The sequence below is a fragment of the Gracilinanus agilis genome, chromosome 2, assembly GCF_016433145.1.
Source record: "Gracilinanus agilis isolate LMUSP501 chromosome 2, AgileGrace, whole genome shotgun sequence".
Classification (NCBI taxonomy): domain Eukaryota; kingdom Metazoa; phylum Chordata; class Mammalia; order Didelphimorphia; family Didelphidae; genus Gracilinanus; species Gracilinanus agilis.
The window spans coordinates 74,901,435-74,924,869 of record NC_058131.1 but is presented as its reverse complement, the minus strand read 5'-3'; the positions used below and the strand labels follow the sequence as shown (position 1 = coordinate 74,924,869).

Here is a 23,435-nt window from a genome sequence, read left to right as displayed (position 1 = left end):
GAATAATAAGAAGGTGTCTTCCACTGAATATAACATGAATGGTAGATAGAGAGAGTTAATTTTCATGGCATAAGGGGAAACTAAAGGCAAAAATGCACACAAAAGAATGCTGGCCAACCACTTGCCCACCTTCTCTGCTAGGTTCTGCAGTTGGGCATAGGCTAACTTCAATATTCCAGAATGGGGGCTACTCCAGAAAAAAAAAAGCACTTCAGATGCAAGCCTTGGAGTCCCAAATCCTGATACCAGCCCTGAAGTTCATCTGGTTTTCAAGTTAGCTCCTGCTGTGATATAGACCTACTTTCAAGGCAAAATAGCTCACACTACCAAACCCAGCAAGGCTGCATAAGAGGAGACAATTCAATAAGCAGCTTTCAGAATTTCAAGTCTACAGGCTGTTGTGGAAATTTTTATACCACCATTCTGATATAGACAATTTAGATAAACAAAGTCAAAAAGCCAAATTTCGCCAAGTAAAGGTAGAATTTAAAGTTTATTGAAAGAGAGCCAAGTCTCCCAGATAAACCCAGAATCTCACACATGTTACAAAGCAAGAGACAAAGCCAGGCAGCAGAGACCTGGTTTTTATACCAAGACAGTAACAAAGTGATTATTTCCAAACAAGAATAATGACTACAAGCACAAGACACAACTTTTTAAGAAACTGTTACCCAACTACAAAGCTGATTGGTTAGTTTAGGAAAACCCATATTAGTCTTAAGATCAAATCACAAGACAATACCCTTATTAAGAAATACAGATGACCATTATCTCAGGGCTCATCTGATCTGTTGTGGGAATGGTTATTTCAAAATAGGAAAGGGTGAGCATTCTTGCAACATATCAGGACATGATACAGCATTCTGGGACCTGAAACTCATATGGTAAGCATCTTATGATAGAAGGGAAATATGACTTAGGGAGTGGTTGGAAATTCCTTTAGAAGCAGTTTCATGCTTTAGTTAGCGATCCTTATAAAATCATTAATTCTATTAATTGTAATTAAGGTTATAATGGAATTATACTAATCGCTTTAGAATCACAATATTGATTAGGTTTAAACTTATCACTATCACTAAAATGCAATCAAGTATAATGGGATAGGGGGTCTTTCTTCCCAACAAGGCAAAGAAATACAAGGAAAACTTTTTAAAAAAGGGAATTGGTCTTAAACTCTGGAAGAACCTACACAGGAACTAAACAATTAAATAAGACATGTCAAAGAAAAATAGGAAAAAGAAATGAAAGTAAGGAAAAAAGAAAATAACAGCCTAAAAAAGTAAAATGAGTAAACTGGAAAAAGAGACATGAAAATCCAATAAAGAAAAGAGTGTCATGAAAAATTGAATGGACAAAATGAGTAAGTAGGATCAAAAAGTAATGCAAGAAATTCAGTCTTTAAAAATTAGAATTGGAAAAATAGATGCTAAAGACATAAAGAAACAATAAATCAAAATTTAAAAAAAAACATAACATATGAAATATCTCATTGAAAAATCAACTGACTTGAAAATAGATTCAGGAGAGACAATTTAGAATTATTAGACTATCTGAAAGTCATGGCCAAAAAACAAAACAAAACAAAACAAAAAACACCTAGACATCATATTACAAGAGATTACTCAGGAATACTGCCCTGATATTCTTGAACAAGAGGGTAAAATAGAAACTGAAAGAATCCATAGATCACCTCCTGCATTAAATCCTGAAATGACAACTCCCAGGAATGTTATAAAGAAGTTCAAGCGCTCCCAAGACAAGGAGAAAATACTGTAAACAACCAGAAAGAAACAATTAAAATACCATGGAATCCCAGTTCAGATTATCAGGATCTGGCATCTTCCATATTGAAGGACCAGAAGACTTGGAATATGATAATCTGGTAAGCAAAGGAACTGAGTTTACAATGAAGAATCACTTACCTCTCAAAACTAACTGTATTATTTCAGGGGAAAGTATGGTAATTTAATAAAAATGGACAATTTCCAAACATTCCTGAAGAAAAAGCCAGACTTAAAATGATAATTTTATGTCCAAGTACAAAAGATAAGTGAAGCATAAAAAGGTAAACAAGAAAGAGAAAAAAAAAACCAATGATTTAAATTAGGTCAGATTGTTTATATTTCTATATGGAAAGATATACATAGTTCTTAAAATTGTTATCATTATCATAGTAGTAAGGAGAAGTATACATAGACTTGGGTGTGGCAGTAAACTGGGTTGGATGATATGTTTAAAAAATCTATTGCTGAAAAAGATGATTGTACTAAGAGAAATGAAAAGAGAGAAATAAACTGGAGTGATTATATAACATAAGGAGGGTCAGAGTGGATAACTATTATGGTGGAGAGGAGGATGAGGGTGGTAATGAGTAATATTTAAATTATATACTGTTTACAAGTAACACATTTGAGGCAGTCACACAGAGAGTAAGATAGGAGGCTAGAGCATAATCTACTGGACTTCAACTGAGACAAAAAAAAATAGGCCTAGCAATCATGATCTCAGACAAAGCTAAAGAAAATACAGATCTGATTAAAAGAGATAATGAAGGGAACAAATCCCTTCAGTACAGAATAGCCCAAAACCCAGATCTAGCAAATAATTGGAGGAGCAAGAATACAGGCAACAAGGAGGGGGAAAGAAGGGAAACATATGAGTAAACAATAGAAAAAGAAAAATGGAACTACATTTGGTAGCTTCTGTTCAGGTAATGAATAAAGAACAATTGGAATAGAGTAGGACCATGGAAACCCAAACAAAAACTCAGGAAGTCCAGAAAATTGGACTCAGGCTTTGAAAGAACTCAAAACACAATTCAAAAAACAATTCAGAGAGCCTAAAGACAATTGGGAAAACAACTTAAAAAAGCAAAGTAAGTCATCTGGAAACAGAGTCACATGAACTAAAACAGGAAAACAGTGTCTTGAAAGCCAGAATTGACCAGCTTGAAAACAAGGCAAAGAAAGTGAAAAATGACCTATTAAGAAAAACAGATCAAAAGGAGAAGAATGAACAAAAAACCAGGGATGAAATTCAGTCTTTAAAAATTAGAATTTAACAACCAGAAGCAAATGACTTCACAAGACAGTAAGAGTCTATAAAACAAAATCAAAAGAATGAAAAAAATAAGGAAAATATAAAACACCTCATGAATAAAACTACAGGCCTGGAGAATAGAAGCAGAAGAGACAATTTAAGAATTATCTGACTACCAGAAAATCATGACAAAAGGAAAAGCCTGGACATCATTCTACAGGAAATTCTCCAAGAAAACTACCAAAATTCTTGAAGAAGAGGAAAAGTAGATATTGAAAGAATCCACAGATTACCTCTGTTATATTCAATAATCTGAGAAGAGATGGATGCCACCTTGACTGACAGGAATGGCAGTTGAGAGACACATAATGTTCTCAGGTGCCATGAGCCAGGGGCAAATGTTGGTTGGCCCCAGCCTATACATACCCCTCATAGCTACATTGAAGGAGGTCTCTGGCCTTGAAGGTCTCTGAACTCAGAGGCTGAGAATTGGAGATCACAGATCTCTGCAACCTCTGTGGTTCCATCTGGGAGTGGGTGGCTAAAGGGTGGTGAAGGGTTGCCAGGAGGTATAAGAAGAAGAGAGTAGGAATAAACCTGAATCTATTTCCTGTTAGACTGTGAGAGCTAGTGAATCACCAACACTGGTAAGGAGAGAGCTGAGAGAATAAAGACCATCAATACATCTGCAGCAACAGCATTCTTTATTCTCTGGCTTGCCTGTGGCCAGGTCCAAGCAGAGATAGAAGGAGAGGTGAAATCTCAAGCATCTACCAGAGCAGTAGCCTCCAGTCCTCATTGTTAATTAGTCTAATAGATAATAGTTCAATAGGGTTTCCAATCCCCAATCCTTGACCTTGCTATTCTTTCCCTATTTATAGATAAAGAGTGTTCAACAACAAGTACCTTCCTGAATGGTGTTTCCATCACAGCCCTTGGGAAGGGAGTCAAATGCAGTCAGATCCTGAACATCATCCAAGGCTGATCAATAGCCCAACACCAATCTATCAAAACCCAAGTTGGGCTGGGAAAGGTTAACCATCTATCTAACCTCTCAAGGGTCCTTGCTTGGGCAGCTGTTAAAGGAATTCTAACAATTTATCAACCAAACCTGTTAAAGAGAAGGGAATAACTTAGAGCAGCAGTCAGGTTGATAGGAGCTGTTCCTCCCACCAACTGCAGCTGTGGAGATCATAGGCAGATACACTTCACCACCATCATTATAGATATATCTCCATTACTTCCCTATATTTCTTTAACACCTCCTGCATTTCATTGATAATGCTCAAGAATGTAATAGCCAAATTTAAGAAATACCAGACCAAGGAAAAGATACTACAAACTGTTAAGAAGAAACCATTCAGATATCATGGAACTACATTTAAGAAGTATCTAAAATCAATTTAGAATTCAGGATCTCCTGTCTCTACTCTTGGCTTTCTATCCAGTAAACCACCTAGCTTCCCCAAAACAGTATTTTAAAAAAATAATAAAATAATGTGTTAGTATATAGTTTATATATACTTACATATATAAACTTTGTATATATATATTTTTTTTTCTTAAATTAATTTGAGAGGATGCTCTCTATATAGCATCCTTTCAAATACATTCAAGAAAAATCAAATAGCAAATAAGATGATAGGGATGTTATACAGTGCTCTATTTCCACATGTTTTGATTTTTTTCTGCCAGTTCTTTATATTTTGTGATTTATTCAGTCAAAACAGTTGAGAGATCATGATTTTTTGGTTTCTATCTATTAAAAGTTAAATTTGTATGGATCGATATCATATGTAAGAGTGTATGTGTTATACACTAATTCTATGAGAATTTCTTTAAGTTCTTAGAAATTTCATTATTATAATTTTTTGGAATAAATAAAGATTTCACTAGCTCATTTCAAAAAATTAATGGTAAATTATAAAAAAGAGAGATAAGAGGGGCAGCTGGGTAGCTCAGTGGAGTGAGAGTCAGGCCTAGAGACAGGAGGTCCTAGGTTCAAACCCAGCCTCAGCTACTTCCAGCTGTGTGACCCTGGGCAAGTCACTTGACCCCCATTGCCCACCCTTACCACTCTTCCACCTATGAGAAAATACACTGAAGTACAAGGGTTTAAAAAAGAGAGAGAGAGAGATAAGGAAGGTAAGTACATCTTGATTAAAGGTTGTAGAGATAATGAAAAAATATCAGTACTTACCATACATGCACCAATTGACATAGCATCCAGATTTTTAAAGGAAAAACTTAAGAAGTTTAAGGATGAAATAGATAGTAAAACTATAATAGAGGAGGACTTCAACCTTCCCCTATCAGAACTAGATAAATTGAACCAAAAAGTAAAAAAGAAAGAAGTGAATTAAATTTTCAAAATGTTGGATTTGATAAATATCTGGGCAAAATTGAATAGGGATTAAAAGGAACATACCTTCTTTTCAGCAGTATATGGTACATATACAAAGATTGAGCATTGTACCATGACATAAAAATTTTACAACCAACTACAAAAAATAGAAATTATAAATGCAACTTTTCCACATCAATAATTCAATAAAATTATAATCAATAAGCATTCATCAAGAGGCAAATTAAAAAATTAATTAGAAACTAAATAATCTAATTCTTCAAAACTGGTGGGGCAAAGAAGAAAAGCATAGAAACAATCAGTGATTTCAATGAAGAGAATGACAATAAGGAGATAATATATCAAAATTTGTAGGATACAGTCAAGACAGTACTCAGGGAAAAATTTATATACCTGAATACTTATATTAATAAAATAGGGAAACAGATGAATTCATTAATTGAGCATGTACCTAAAAAACTAGAAAAAATACAAATTAAAAATTCCAATCACCTAAACCTTATCTCTCTTCTGCCTTGGAACTAATATGTAGTATCTAGTATTGAATCTAAGATAGAAGATAAAGGGGTTTTTTGTTTTGTTTTGTTTTGTTTTATAATCCCTAAAAATACAAGGGAATGGTTTGGGCATGGGAAAGGAAATTAACATTGGGAAATGAAGATGTGAAAGCAAAAAAACAATGAAATAACAAAACACAAGATAACTTTTAAAAAGTAATCAGCACTGTATGTTTCATAAAAGTAGTTTGGTAAGACCCGTTCTTTACTAATTGTACTAAATTATTTATTTAATATTTGAATATGATATCTTTCAATATTTAGTAAAATTCACTTGTAATTTCATCTGGTTCTGATGTATTTCCCCATCCCAAGTTCTTTTATATCCCATTCAAATTATTTTTCCAAAATGAGTTAATTTAAATATTCTTTTTTTCCCTTATGTTAGTCTAGGCCAGTTATGGGCAAACTACAGCCTGCTGGCCTTATGGGGCACCCTGGAATGTTTAATCCAGCCACACAACATTATTCCTAATCTGACTAATACAATGAGTAGGATACAATACAATGAAACTTTGAAAGAGTTACCTTAGAAACAGATTGACAGATGAACATTTCCTTTCCTTTGGCCCCCTCTTTAAAAGTTTGACCATCACTGGTCTAGGTAATTTATATTGTTATTAGTATTCATCCATTTCATTTCAATTCTTAAATTTTGTCATTTAATTGGGTAAAATAACTCCTAATAATTATTTTGTATTTATCTTTATTAATGGTAAATTCATTCTTTTCATTTATGATGCTAGGGATTTCATTTTCTTCTCTCTTAAAAATTATATTAAATAATTGTTTATTTGTTTCTTAAAATTCTAATTCAATGGTTTTCTTATATTCAATTTTGTTAATCTCATTTTAGATTTGAGAATTTCCAATTTAGTATTTAATTGGTGATTTTTAATTTGTTCTTTTTCTAATTTTTTAATTACATATCCTACTTTTTTATCTGTTATTTCCCTATTTTATTGATTTAATATTGATATACATAATTTCCTCTAATTATGACTTCCAACATATCACATAATTTTTGGTGTGTTGTCTCATCCATATATGCACATACTATACACAAACCCTTACATGGCATTTGTTATATAGTGCGCTCTCTCTCTCTCTGTCTCTCTGTCTCTCTCTCTCTCTCTCTCTCTCCCCCTTTTTACCCCTTCCTGTTTTCAATAGCCTGAGTTTGCTTTTAAATAGCTTTCATTTAAACAGCCTCAACGGTGGCTAGGTGTTCAGTAGGCAGAGAACCATGTCTGGAGTCAGGAGGATCAGAGTTCAAATCTTGTGTCAGATATTAACCAGCCGTGTGACTGGGCAATGCGCTTAGCCCCAATTGCCTAGCCCTTACCATTTTTCTGCCTTAGAACTAATACTTACCAGTGATTCTAAAACTGACAGTAAAGATATATTAAGAGAAAAAAAAGGAAAAACAGCTTCAGGAAATGAATAGACTAGGTTCTCTCCTAAAATAAAGATGGTAAGTTTATTATCCTGTTCCTCCACATTTTTCTTTAGTTTTATTGGTAAAGAAAATAACCTATGGAGAAAATAACTGCAACTGCCCCCTAATATTAGCTTTTTAGAGGTTAAGGATTAGATAGATAGATAGATAGATAGATAGATAATGTATATATGTATATATATACATATGTATGTGTGTTTTGAGTCATTTTCAGTCATGTCTGACACGCATTTGTTTGTTTGTTTGTTTGTTTGTTTTGGTAAAGATATTTGAGTGGTTTGCTATTTTTTCTTCTCCAGTTCGTTTTGTGAATGAGGAAACTAAGGCAAACAGTGTTAAATGACTATCCCTGGCTCACATACCTTGGGAGTATCTGAGTTTAGATTTTAACTCATGAAGTTGAGTCTTCTTGAAGTTACAAGCATATAAGAACGAATTTTCAAAGGATTTCAAATTGTCTGCCCATGAGGAGGATTATTACAAAACACCTTCCTGTGAGAATTACTAAGGAGTTGAAAAAGATACTAATGATGCCTACCTTTCATGCACCTATCGGTACAGTAATTACTAGTTGTACCTTTACTAAAGGATTAAAGAGACAACAATTGTGTGTATGTCTTAAATGTCTGCCTTTCCTCCCTTCATCATAAAGGATAGGGAGAGCTTGAACTTTAGGAGAAATGAGATGTAAGTAGGCATGAGTTGGAAAGTATGACAGGAGCTCCAGAAGTTCTCTGAGAGAGATGTGGGGTAATTGGAACTTAGAGTTAAAGGACTGGGAAGGCACAGTGAAGTGACAGTGTTAGAGGTGTATGGTGTGGTAAGAATTTTCTTAAGAATAATCATGCTTAGATAAATAAAGTCAAATTCTCCAAGCCAGGGAATTATTCAGGTTTTATTGGAAGAGATCCAAGTGCTCAAACAAAGCCAGACCACTGAGTAACAGGAGACCCAGAGTATTGGGAGAAACTTATATACCCTTAGAATAAGATTCTGATTTTTCCACCCATCTACAAGATTATTACAAGACTGACCATACCTTCAAAGGTCAGAGTCATCCAGTAACAATCCTCATTGTTCAGTTCATCTATGAAACAACCCATATTTGTCCACAGGTTAGCTCATGTAGAAAGTGCCCCTTAATTTGGTGAGATAGATCTTTTGAACATTACCTAAGAATCACTTGATGGGGGGGGGGAAGAGAAGGATGTTAATTGGAGCTTATTCCAAAAAGGAAAGGGAATGGGTGTTTGAACCATATCTGGATATGAAATTTAAAGGTCAGTAAAATGAAACATGCCCTAGTGATTAGAAATATTCTTGGTCTGAAGCTGAGAAGGCTGGGGCTGCACCCCAACCAAAAGCAGTTTTAAAATTTTAACAAAATATAGATGAAAAAGCCTCATAAGAATCATGAATTATAGTCAATACAATTAGATTATGGAGACTTATACTAATCATTTTAGAATCACAATCATGATTATCTTAAAACTATCACTAACATTAAAATCTAATCATGTATAAGTGGGTAGGGGTATTTTGTGATTCATAATGGGGTGTTGAGGGAGGACTAGCACATCCAGGGTGAGGTCCTCCTTTTCAAATTCTCCAGATCACCCCCTGAAAAAGGTTTGTAGCCTTTCACATGTATAATGTCCGCATCTGGTTGTACTACTGTTCTGTCGGTGATTGGAAGGACAGTTACAGGAGCTGCTTCAGCCCCTGCAACCTGTTGTTCTTCAGGGTTCTCATCTTTAAGTTGTTTCATATCACAGCCTTTTTTGTTGTGACAGCATTCTCAATGATCTCTAGCTGCATTATTGTTTTAACATCTAGGTCCTTCCCTTCCCTGATCTGCCTGTTGATTTCAGTTAAGGTCTTCATGTGCTCCACCAATTGTTCTAAAACCAGGTTTGTAATTTCAGTTCTCCCAAAGGTAAATGCCAACACCTTTCTCAAAATCATAAGGGCCCCATAAAAAGTTGCAGTCATGGCTATCTCTGATGGCACATATGCCAAGGCATCACCCACTGATATAATCAGCCACATGTATGTGTCATAGATTTCTATAACTTGTTTAAAAAAATGGGGAACTGTTATTAACCAAAAGGTGGCACAAGCCTGCCAAATTCCATATATCAGGACCCCAGAGCACCCCAGTGTAACAATGGCCCTGTTGATGAAGCTGGCCATATTGATCATTTCCCAAGCAGATTCTGAAATAAAAATCCTAGGCTGGCTGACCAAAACTGTTATGTTTGTAATAACAGGGATGTTGGGAAGCTGATGGACTGGCCTGGGCTAGGAGCCTGCAAGACTCACTTCTCTCCCACAAACAGGCTTGTGTGAGTGGGGAGGGTAAGTGCTCCTTGCTCTCAAACCCCTCCCACCCAGCAGTTGCTTTTTCAGTTAAAAATGGAGAATGGGCAATGACTTCTGACAGGACCCAGGAAAGCCAATCTCTAATGATGTTCACTTTCTCCACTTATATTCTTCACAGGTTTGATTGAGGAACAGAGGTGAAGCTAGATATCTTGATGTTAAGGATGAGAAGGATCTAACTTCTTTGGCTGGCAACTGACAGGAACTAAGCTTAATGGCAGTTGTGAGTATGCTCAAAATAATACCCAGGCACAGCTACTAAAAGATTAAACTTGAATTTATAAAGAGGAAGGGAAGGCAGGAATGGGGTATCAAGGATTTTGGATAAGATCTAGGAAGCCCTGAACTGTTAGGCAGAAGCTGCCCCTCCCCACCAGGAAGGAGTGGCAGACTTTATATCTAGCTGGCCCTCAAAGCTTATAATAATCTCTTCAAATATCTAAATAACTAAATAACTATTATATTGATGTTGGAAAGGTCTAATCCTAATAGACAGGCAAACTCCTGAGTAGAAACCACAATGGCTTTTGCCACCATGGCAACCCAGGCAAACCCCAAACCAGGAACAGTGAACAGAGAGATCTGCTCACCTCAACCCCCAGGAATCAACTGCCTAACTCCTTTCCAACTGTCCCCTCATGCAGAGTTCTCCAGGGGGGGGTCCCCTGGAATTCTGGGTGAGGCTTGACCCTGTATCTTGCAGGAATTCCACGCTGCCATTTTCCATATTATACTTGTTAACCTCTATTCAGGGCTGGTCATCCAGTTTTTGTGTCCACTTTTCATCAAGCCTCACCTCTGACTCTAAGAAGTTTTAATATATACAGCAGCTACCCCCTTGTTAAAGCCATCTCAGCAAGCTGGCTAGACAAAGCTGAGGCCAATGGAGAGAATAGTTGGTAAATTATGAGGATATCTACTCCAAGAATGTGAGGACATTCCCCCATTAGAATGGGCAGATGAAAAAAAAACTTCTTTCAAAGGCCATAGAAGTTGCTGAAAAAAAAGAGGCATATAGTATTTAAAAATTGGTCAGACATCAAAGACATTAAAGTCCTCCACTGTATCCTGGGCCATTGCCAGTCATCCTGATTTGTCTTACCATTAGACTTTGATGACTGTGGAAAAAAGAGTAAGGTCAATGACTTTGTGTAACTCTGCCTCACTTAATCCAATTCATGTGCAAATTGAGACATCAGAGAAGACAAGGAAGAGGAAGAAGAGGAAGAAGAAGAGGAAGAAGGAAAGGATGATTATTAAGGATGACCTCTAACTTCAGTAAGTATGAAGGATTCAGGGTAAATGTGTTTACTTGAGATTGTTCTGTTCTGTTCACTCTACTCTCCCAAAGTCCATTATAATTATGCCTATGTTGGGAAAATTTTACAGTTTATCTATAGTTTCTGCTTTGATAGAAAGTAAGATCAGTTCTTGATCAATGAAACATAGAAAAACCAGTGGAATTGCTTGTTGGCTATGGGAGGGGGTTGGGAGAAAGGGAGGAAAAGAACATGATTCATGTAACCATGGAAAAAAAAACATTCTAAATTAATTAATTAAACATTTTTTAAAAAAGGAAGATGAAGAAGCAAAAAAAAAAAAAGGAAGGAAGAAAGAAAGAAAGACCAATAAGGGACTTAGAGCACGGTTAGAGTTTAAAAGTAGCATAATTGAGAGTGATACATTCCTAACACAACACAATCAAGCCAACATCTAATTCCATACTTATGGGATAAAGGATAGATTTTTTAATATTGTGAATGTTTCCATTTGATTTCTGCAGTAAGAATGACTGAAATAACAAAATAATAACATGAATCCATTTAAGAACAGATTGAGAAGTAGAGCTGTATCTCAGCGGATTGAGAACCAGACCTTCCTAGAGAGAGGATGTCTTGGGTTCAAATATATAGCCTCAGACATGTCTTAGGTGAGTGAGTGAGTCACGTAAGTCTCTTAACCTCCATTACCTAGTCCTTACCACTCTTCTATCACTAAGACTGAAGGTTAGATCTTTTTAGGACTATATTTGAGAGTTTATAAAGGTTCCCCTTCTAACAGTGAAATGTTTAGTGATATAGATATAGTAGGAAAGAAATATAAGTTTAAGTGATATATATACATATATTATTTTTGTAATCTAAAGATTTGTATATTTTAGTGAGTATAATGATTAGATCTACAATTTCATCAGTTTAAGGAACTTTCTTTACAAATCAGACTTACCCCTTAGACTTAGAGAAATATCCATAATGGTCAGAAATTTAAGTGATTTTCTGAGTATCATATGGCCATATTCTCTCCCTCCTTCTCTCTCTCTCTCTCTCTCTCTGACAAATAGATTAGATGAAGGTACTGATTTATTTAACTTTTATTATTATATTACTATAATTATATTATTAATTACTTAAATTTAAAATAAAATATTTATTTAAATTTATTCCAAATTTAATTTGGAATTTAATTTGTCTTAATTAAACAAAGTATTCCAATTAAAGAATACTGTATCAATACTAATACAAGCTTCAAGTCCAATTCCCCTTAAAAAATCATTTGAAACAATACACACACACACTCACAAACAAAAATAACATTAATTTTCACCTAAACTTAGTTTTTATTTTAGCCTAATTTTGATGGAAAAGGAAACCTATATAAATACTAAAATAATATTTGAAATAGTCAGAGGATCAATTTGCAGTTTGTGTTTTTTTACTACACTTCCCTCAATCTAAAGTTTCTCATTTCCTGAAAATTTCAGGGTAGAATTAATTCTTACTGAGAGTTAGTGGAATAGATTATTTATTGTCAAGGGCACAGAGACATGAACATAGTGTCTGTTCATGCTGAATACCTTTAATTAATCTCCTCCTCTACTCCCTGTAACAGAATGGTAGACTCCCTATGCCTGCTCCACTTTGTTAGTGTGCTAAGTAAAATGTGGTATCCAACAGAGAACGCAGGATGTACACAGAATATGTTAGGTAATACGTATGAAATAAATGGAATTCATCATCATGATTGTCCATATAAACAGAGACACGTTTCAAAATAGTTTTTTTTTTTAATTTGCAGTAAACTTCCATTATTTTAGCTCCCTTAAGTCTCAAATAATTTACAGAATTCCAACAAAATCCTCATAGTAAAGAAAATTCATAGTGGGTTAGTAAAATTTAATGTATAGCATCCTAGCCATATCCAATACTATTCCCCTTAGGACATACTGCATTATAACTAAAGTAGAACTTTCACTCTCCCTTTTCTAATTTTTGTCTGTCCCATCTGCACACTTTTGGTCATTCAATTCTCCCAGCCCCTAATCCTCTTCCCATCAGGACTTTATTCTCTCTACAAATCTTCCAATCCCAAACTCAATCTGTGTTCTAATCCTTTTATTCTTTTGAGGACAAATTCTTGGACTATCCTACCTCAAGTATCCCACTGTGCTGTCAATCTCTCTTTTGAACTTAGTATATTATAGTTTGTTTGAATCTATTTCTTCAAACTACAGTTCAGCTTCCACCTCCTATATCATATGAGGTCCCTCTTAATCCCTTTTGTTAGAGTGCTCTTTCCTACTTGAAATGATGTCTTATAACAGTGTATTGATTTATCTGTGTGTGTTGTTTACCCTCCAGTAGAATGTAATCTCCTTGAAGGCAGTCACTCTTTTGGATTTTTCCTTTGAATTCCCACCTGAGAAATAACATTGTACTCAGACTATACCAGTCTGATATGGAAGGGAATTGGAACCATATTTATATCACTATAATACATCTAAGCACAGTGTTTTGTACCTAGCAGGTGCTTAATAAATAACTGATGATACAAATTAATTGATAAATGCTTGTGTACAAATCCTTTTTCCATCTATAAAATGGCCCAGGTACTGAAGGGGGGGGATTGGCTCTTGCTTCCTTTTTCATTCTCCAACATTGAGCATCACTCCATGCATAGTATGTACTCAGGGAGTTATTGGATAAATTGTTGATGCATAGGGTTACTTTTGGTGATAAATCTTATATCTCATTTACTTTGGCAGTGGGAGAAAAGTAATAATGAAGAAAAAGCTTTGACAACTAGCATAGTGTAGAACCATAATCAATATAAGTCATGTTGCTGCTTGTGTTTTAGTTTGAAAACATTGTTAATAATTATTTCTAACAGGAAGCAACAATTTCTCAGTTGGTGACTATCATGATGGTACTCTTGCCTTTGCAAGTTATAGTGAGTAGATAGCCTAAAGCTTTTATACACACACACACACACACACACACACACACACACACACATACACACACACATATTGTGGAAGTAGATTTATATTTACAAAGAAAAATGCTACATATATAATATATCTGATGTTATTGAAGATTTCTTTTAAATCTAAAATTCTACATTCATAGAATTTCTCACATAATTCTATACGTGCTTTCTATGCAACAAAGAAAATGGTTCATGAAGAGTAGGAATTGGGTTTGTGTCCTAGCTCTATCGCAATCACTGGGTTACCCTGGATAAGTCATAACTACTCTGAGTCTTATTCTACTCACAGCAAAATGGGGATTATGTTTGCACTATTAATTTCACAGTGTTGTCAAGAGGATGACATCTTTCGAAAGCACTTTGTGAGCTGTACAGCACTGTATAAATATGAGCTATTATGTATGCGGCTGTGTAAACAGGGAGAATACACTTAACAGCCTGCTCAATGTCACCATGTACCCTTAAGCCAAATTTTATTATTATTCCATGCAAAAGGAATTTATAAGAGAGTATCTATATTGGCAGAAATATTTCCCTCCCTTACATATTTTGCCTCATGGTTCATTACTCACATCTGTTCTTAAATACAGTAGTGGCAACAGCTGTCTTTAGTTTCTATCAAAGCACCCTCTTTAAAAAAATCTATAATAATATTTTCCACCTCATTTCTTCCTTTCTTTCCACTGGATTGTGACAAAGCACTATGTCCGATAAAGGAGAGTGACAGATATGGGAAATATTCAAGAAAGTATTTGCGTATTGTTATGTCATTCAGAGGAGTAGTGTACCCTTCAGAAGTTGATGGGGTTTACTCCCCCTTAAAGAAATATGTTTCTACTTCTTATGATCTTGTATATCTCAAACTGTCACACTCCCATCAAACTGTTTTGTAGCTCTTATTTTCTCAGTTAGGGAAAGGCAGAGAGAAAGATGGGGTGAAAGTTTTTCATTTTCCTTTTGAATAAGACAGTGTGCCTTAACAGAAGACTAAACCAATAAGCAAGCCCTGAAACTATTTTACTCTCTACCAGTGAATATGCCAGTGTCATTAATGGTGATCCTGCTATAAACACATTGAACTTCTTTAATCTAAGAAGCTGAAAGTGCTTTGAAAACATTAAATAAGTATTGCAAAGGGCATTGGTGCATTCTCAGATGACTTTAATAGCTGCTTCAGGGAGCATCTTATTTCTTCCCTGCTAGTCACTTAACTTCCCCCTTGAAAAGGGAGAAATTCTTCCCTCATGAGAACCTGGATTATTACTCCTACTTAAGACCATAAAGTGGCCTTTAATGGGTTCCAGTTCTTTATCTATTTAGTTCATTCATTTAAATGGTAAGCTGCTGGTTAAAAATGCTTTCCTCATCAACTTTTGTTCTATTGAACCTTGAAGAAGGTTCATGAACCAGAAATAGTACAAAAAGTGCTTTTTTCCCCTTCCTATTATTTATGGGAGACTCAGATTCCCATCTTGGGTAGAACTATGTTTAGTAGGAAAGAACATGAAAGAAAATTTTCTGTTACAATCACTTTAGTCATACACATTTTTTAAACTTTTCAGCTTTACCATTCATTTGTCACTTAGCCAGTTGTCTTTTGTTGTTTGTGATCTCTATATAAATACTAACTTCTGAGCAGGTACGAGCTCTTTGCAGTTACTCCTTTTTGCTCCACCCAATAGCTTATTGTCGGTATGATTCTGGACAAATCATTTAATCACCCTGGCTGAGTTCTAGTTTTCTCATCTTTAAAGTAAGGAAGTTAACCTATTAAACCTTGATCTTACAATAGCTAATATTTATATAGTGATTTAAGGTTTGCAGTGATTTTAACTTTTAATATTTGTTAATTATGATCGGTTCCTTTTTTAAAACTCTTACCTTCCTCCTTGGAATCAATGCTATGTATGAGTTAAAAGGCAGAAAAGGAGTAATGGCTAAGCAATGGGAGTTAAGTGCCTTGCCCAGGCTTACACACCTAAGAAGTGTCTGAAGCCATATTTGAACACCAAACCTAACATCTATAGACCTGACTCTCAGTTCACTGGGACACCTAAGTGCCCCATGATCTCAGTTTGTAAAATTCAATGTAGTCCTTTCAAATCCTCCCTACCTTATATGCACTCTCAATTATAGATTTAAATCACTGAATGCATTTAGTATTTGTTATATGTTGATAAACTAAAATAATGATCTACCTATTCTAAATTTCTTCAAGTCAAAGTAAATGAAATTGATTATTTTTTTATCATGCACAAGTCCAAGTGGAAAAAAGAGCACCCACCCTCATTAAAATATACTTACTTTTCATAATTATATATATATGATATATATGTATCTCTATATATACAATATTGTATGATAGTCTATTTGTTATAAAACTTGTTTCAAAATATCATTTATAAAGGCTGAGAGATAGAGATAAAATAATAAATAATCCTACATTCTCCATGAAGTAAATGGAGTTTAAAGAGTAGGAAGCTGAAATGTTACTCTCCTGCTATAGGAAAATCACTTTGGAAATTGTGTCAAGAATGGATTAGAGAGGGAAGACATTATAGGCAAATAGACCAATTAAGATGCTACTTCAATTTTCCTAGCATAAAATGATGAGAGGCTATACTAGGATAGTGGCAATGTAAGTAGAAAAAAAGGGACAATTGGCTGTTTTCTTTCCTACTCAAAGAGTACCAAAATGATATCATCAGGTAATATCTTTTTAATCCTGCATAAATTAGATTTAAGTTGCACAAAGTCTTTAGTCTCTCTCTTCCAGAGTCATCAAGGTCTAGTGGCAATATAAAAGTAAAGACGGCTACAGTGCAGCTAAAACTTTTTGGAGCCATAGGTGACAGTTGCATGGCAAGATGGCAAATGGACAACAAAGAAGGTAAGAATCCTGGAAATGGACTTGGCAAACCAGAAGTACAAGTATTTCCTGAATACACCAGACACTACGAAAGTAATAATTACAAGGAATGTCATAGAAGTAGAAATGTCAAGAGTTAGAAATTTACTGGCAATGTGGGGTGAGGGAAATTAGTTAAGGATAACATCAAAAGTAGCAAACCTAAGAGATGAGAAGGATGGGGATAGCTTTGACAAACAAGTTTGGAAGAGGGGTAGATTTTACAAGAAAATAAAGTGACTTCTGATTTGAATATCTGGAACTTGAGATAGTTACTGGACCTTGAATTGAGTTTTTTAAGGTCTTTTGCATGGCTTAAGTGAATTCTTCCAGAGCTTAATATCTATTGATTAGCCTACTATGCCTAATTAGACAAAGATTATCTTCAAAAAAAAAAGTAAAAGCTCACTCCTCTGCCACTGAGGAAGAAGTTATTGTAACAGATGATATTTCTATTAGATTCCAGTCTCTTAGGTTTGCTATTTTTATGTGTCTTACTTGAAGAACAGTCTAGTTAATTTTGAACACTCACATTCCCAAAACATAATACATCAGATAACTGTTTTTTGGGGTCATCTCTATTCATGAAGGCCATCTACTAAGTTGTACTTCTAGAGCGAAACTTCACAACAATATATTGAGCAAACATATTAGACAATGAATCTTCCCCTATGAACATGCACAGGCTGATGAAAAATCCAAATAGACATAGAAGAAGAAGCAGATAATCTGATATTTCTGTAGAAACAATCGATGCACCAGTCAAAATTTGCCTCTGACTCTGAGAAGCTGCAATACAGTGCAGGGAATGCTACAAACTTCAGAGTGAGGAAAGGGGCCAGAATACTTGTACTGTCTATACTAAGGTTTCCCCAAAGTGATCTGTGAAGATGTGTCCCTAATGTTGTGTCTATCTTTGGTGTCTCTATATTTTTTGGTTCTAGCTGAAGGAATAATCAAAACAGCTATCACCATGTGAACTTTAAAAGGTAAGAAAGGTGAGTCGTCAGAAATCAAGAAGCCAGAGTTAATACTGAGTTTTGCATCCAGTGTCCCCAACAATGAGAGACCAAGGCATAGCGTTCAGCATCGACTCAAGAAGCTAGTACATGAAGATTGAAGGAATGATCCTCTTAAATAAGCATCTGAGGTGAATAAAAACCATGTTTGGAAATGAATTTGTTGGAACCAATGCTATGATAGAAATTGTTTTAATTTGAGGCCATGTCAAGATGTGGCAGAAGGGAGTATGGCACCCAATGTGCATATATGTGTGTATATATTTATATACATTTAGATTAATTAATAATATGTGCATATACACGTGTGTATAAATATGTATATGCATGTATACATATGTATATATTATCTATTAAATTGCTTAATGGAACTAGGTTACTAATTACTAGCAAGTTAACTGCTAAAAGTAAAAAATCTAACAATATGGGCTTGTTGCTCTACCTCACACATAATAATTCATTAGACAACTTTATGCCTTTGCCTTGCCGTAATTTCTAAAGCTCTACACCTACTAGTGTTCTTTATTTCCTTCAAGAAGTAGATGACATCTTTTCTATAGAAGTTTCATCACTCCAGTACTCATCACCATCCCTCTAAGATTATCTTTCATTTAAACTTCATATTGCTTCTCTGTTCCTTAAATCTTGTCTTCTTCATTAGAATTAGGAGAAAAATAATTTTTTTAATCTTTTGTATCTCTTAACACAATAAATTCTGTTTGACTAATAGTCTCATTTCAATAAATCCCATTTAATGAATATATATTGTGCTTTTTTAATAAATGTTTTATTTTTAATAAAGGAGGTTATTTATGATTCTTTCTCCCTTCTGTCATTCTTTGCCTGTGTCCATTTCTCTGTTCATCCTTGTCTCTATCTTTCTGTGGGGGTTTCCGTCTTTCCATCTCTCACATTCTGTCTATCCCTCCTTGTCCCTATTTCTGTCTCTCTTTCTCCATGTACGCCACAACATTTTATGTAACTATTTAAATATTTAGCAATTAAAAGAGATTAAAATTAAAAATTAATAGAAAATATTAATAACATTCTATTTATGGTAATGTATAAAAAGGTTTTAAAACAAATGTCTTTTTAAAACAGAAAAAAATAAAATCCTGGACTAATGGTTTCAATAAAATCCTTCCAAAGATTTATCCTCTAAGATTAGATCTCCCAGCACTATACATCAGTGTCTTATAGCTCCTTGATGAATGACCAGGAGTAAAATATTCTTGTTAATCTGGTTAATGAAAATATCATCATTAAAATTTTCTTGTGTAGCAGGAAGTTTTGCTAAAGGAATAAAATAATGTTATTATTAATTAATTAAATTAAATACTTAAATTAATAATTATTCCTATCCAAAAGCATTACAGGGACTTTCCTGAAGGAGATGAGAAATGAAGAAATTGATAGATTGAGTGACTTCACTTGTAGTTAGACAATATTTCCATATCCAAAGATAATCTTCAAATTATATAAGATGGAGTGTGAGGTGTTTTGGACCTAAAAAGTAGAACAAAAGTTAATCATCAATAAATGATGAATAAAATACATATATGTCCATATATATGTACATGCCAAGTTGCCAGTTTATCTCCTACAATATAAAACAGGAAAAATTAAAATTATAAAAAAACAATAGCAAAAATATCTATTTCTATTTCTTCTTGGGTTTTGCCTTTGGCAATATCACAAATGACTAACTACTTACTGCTTTCTCTTTTTTACCACAATATTTTATATAAAGGAAGCTTCCTTTGTAACAGTTGATCATGGCAGTTCCTTGCCAAAGGAACATTTTCTAAGATCTTTTTAACAATATTACACCAGATTTCATGATTCAAGGAAGGGAATCTCAACACATAAACAAAGCTGGAAGGATAATGGAAGTGCGGAAACACCATGGGAATAGCATCCCTCAGGTGATAAAAATAAATAAATAAAGAGATCAAGCAGGTATTCAGTGGGAGATGGTCAGAGAAAGGCATAGTTCTTTACTAATTGAAAATTCTAGTGAAGACACTGAATGATCGACAGGTTCAGCTTCAGGATCTCAATCCCAGTGGCAATTCCATTGCAGTTGAAGATGAAGAGCTACAAAAACTCAATAAGACTAACATATCCCTGGATGATATTATCAAATTGAATAAGAAGGAAGCAAAATTCTCCAAAATTTAAGACTTAAGCATACCGGTACCCAGCAATTCAAGATGAAAATGGCCAGATGGGGTCTACAATAATAGATTGGTAAAAATGCTTTGGTCCAAAAAGGGAAGAATGGACCCTAGAAAAAGACATTATTACAGAGTTATCACTAACCTGGCAGCTCAGAAAACAAATGGGGTTCATAAAGTAATCAGCTCTATAAGTCAATCACCTTTAAATGCAAATATACACTGATGTTATCTGGTCTTAAAAAGGAATACAAATCTTCAAAGGCAAAATGAAATGCAGAGGAAACCAATCTCAGTTCTCAGGTCTAACCAGTTAATCATAAAAACAACAATCCAGTCAATTTCACCAGAGATGAGACTAAATTTTAAAGCAACAAAAAGACATATACAGGAAAACTTTCTTTTCAGAAGAGGTCGAAAGGCTCAGGTCAACCCTAAACAACTGTTAGAAAAACCAATGGCAAAGAGAACTAGTCAGTGGCAAAATTCAACCAGAAATGGAGGAATTTTAATGTATCCATCAATAATCCTAGAACAATTCTTCCTTCAGTAGCCCAGAGATATCAATTAATATATTCCTAACTACCATCATTTCCAAAGAAATGAAATCACCCTGAAGATAAAAATATTTCTAAAGGAGTTTCCTTACAAACTGGCATAAATAGTATTTGCAAATGGACTGTTATGACTGGAGAAGCAGTTTAGAAACCTTTAAGGAACAAATTATTGCCCTGACTCAGAACAAAGAAAACTGTTTTGTTTCTGTCAGATACATCCTTTATCCAAGGGACATTTGAGTGACAACTGTTTGAAAAGTTGAATTAACCGAAGAAAAGAACTCTTGCCTCTTTTACTTTGGAATGTAACTTTTTTACATTTATGGAGTATTCCTCTGAGATAATTCAATAGAAATCCTGATCTATTCTTAAAAGTGTCCTCTTTGTTTGGAAAGAAAGTTCTAAATGAAATTAACTTAATTGGATGAAAAAGAGGTCATGTTCTTCTTTGTTTCTTCATGCAACATACATGCAACACACCTGTAGAAGTTACTTTTTATGATAAAGGTATTTGGTACCTTTTCTTTTCTCTACTAGTTCGGATTGTCATAAACCACTTTTTATTAAGATAAGAATCTACATCAGTTTATTTCTTTTCTGACTGGCATTTGACATTGAAGAAAATTCATCATCAATACTCAAAAAAGCCCATCAATAAATTCAGAATTTCATTATTTAAGTATCTATACCTGAAATGTATAATTTTCTCCTTAATCAAGTTTGTTGTGGTTGTTCTAGTTTATAGGAAATGAGACCATAACAGAAGGTAAATTTGCTAATATATTATTTTACTTTTCTGGAATAATAAGCCTGTAGGGATTAGATTTTTATCAAGAGATTTGATTCTAGACTTTAGTATCGATGTGTTTAAAGTTTGCAAATGAAAGTTTGCATAATTACCTATAATGAACTTGAGGGAGACTCTTTGCTGCAAAATATCATTTATAAATTTTAATCAGATAATGGAAATTAAAAGGGAAATAACTGAAGTAATGTCTAGCCAAAGAGATGGATACTTAAAGGTTTAAATCTAGGTCATTGGTATTGTCTAGATTGGTCATAGACCTAAAATGTACCTAAGACCACATGCTGAAATCATATTTTAAAAGAGTTGGCATAATTTGAATTTACCTTGTTAGAAATCTCAGCATTTGGGGCAGTGGGTGGCTCAGTGGATTGAGAGCCAGGCCTAGAGATGGGAGGATATTGGTTCAAATCCTGCCTTAGAAACTCACTATTACATAATTGGATTAAACATCACAAGATTCAGTGGTATCTATTTAACTCTATTGTGATCTGTATGCTACACTTTAAAAAAAAGATATAAATTTGTATGGTAAAGAAGAATGGTATAGATTCCTTTCAAGAAGAAAAGCCCTAGGTTTGAGTGCCAGCTCAGACATGGCAAATGACAAATGTTTATTATTGATCTTCCTTCTCTACTCCATATAATCCTTTTGGAATATTAAATTCCTGAACAGGTACTGATTTGCACTGCTTGAAGGAATTCCCTTTATCAAGAAAACTATAGGTTTGCTAATTATTTTTCATTTTAATAAAGATTATGTTCCATTTTTAATTGTCACATCACAGTGTTGACTCATAGCAATTGCATCTAAAGTCTTATGATCATTTTTTTCTTTTAACATTCTTTGCTTTCAAGCCATATTCCTACAAATCTACACTTGTATGATTAATGTTTAGAACCCAAATATGAGTTAACATTTATAGCTATTAAGTTCCATCTGGTTGGTTCAAGTTCCATTTGCTAACTTAATATGATCATTTTGAATCTTGATTGTCATGTCTCATATCATCTAGCCCTGTTAGATTTTTTTTTAGTTTTATATCATGCCTAATTTTGTTAAGCATCTCCTTTATGTCTTCAAAGTCAATGATAAAAGATGACAGATCAAGGACATTGATCAGTGGAGAATTTCCTTCATAAAGAAAACTCCCTTCAAGAAGAGGGAGGGTTTTTCCCCCTATAATTTTTCTCTAGGCCTTAGTTTTCTTAACTATAAAATGAAGAGTTTCTCCTAAATAGTATCTAAATACCATTTTGACTCTAATCTTCCATGAGCTATCATTTTATTTCATACAACTAAGCTGACAAATCCATAGACATATGAAAAAGAAAAACAATGTACAACATTCAACTAGGAATGAATATTTTGGTATAAAGCAGTAAAAATCAAATCGATACAAAATTTAATAAAGCCTTTAGGACCAAGTCATGTATAAGCCCCTACAAAAAAGTCTTCAGACTTGAAGAATGATGTAAATTATTGGTATGGATCGATTTAAAAGAAGCTCATAGATTTCTACTTACATTTATTCTTTTATTTAAGTAAAATTAAAGGCAAGTGATTTCAAGGCAAAATAGGTTTAATCAAATAGCATAGCCAAATAAGTGACACAAATCTCTCTCTCTCTCTCTCTCTCTCTCTCACACACACACACACACACACATACATCAGTAAATAGAGTAACATACTCTCCAAAGGCTTCCATCTTATTGTATTTGGTCCATTGTCACTCTTGGGCTATTGTTGTATACTCTTTCATACCAACCGTAAGGAACTATAATTGTTAGTTTATTTTGTTGCATACAACTGTTATGTTCCTGATATGAACTTTGATATAGTCTAGATAATAATTTCAATTTCAACATTCCCTGATCTATTAAATGTCTAGATTATTTCC

At 34.2% G+C, this 23,435-nt stretch overlaps 1 pseudogene; it reads left to right on the top strand.

The window, feature by feature from the left end:
- Positions 1 to 20,084: 20,084 nt before the first annotated feature.
- LOC123233294 lies at positions 20,085 to 20,877 on the top strand (annotated as a pseudogene).
- Positions 20,878 to 23,435: the final 2,558 nt, after the last annotated feature.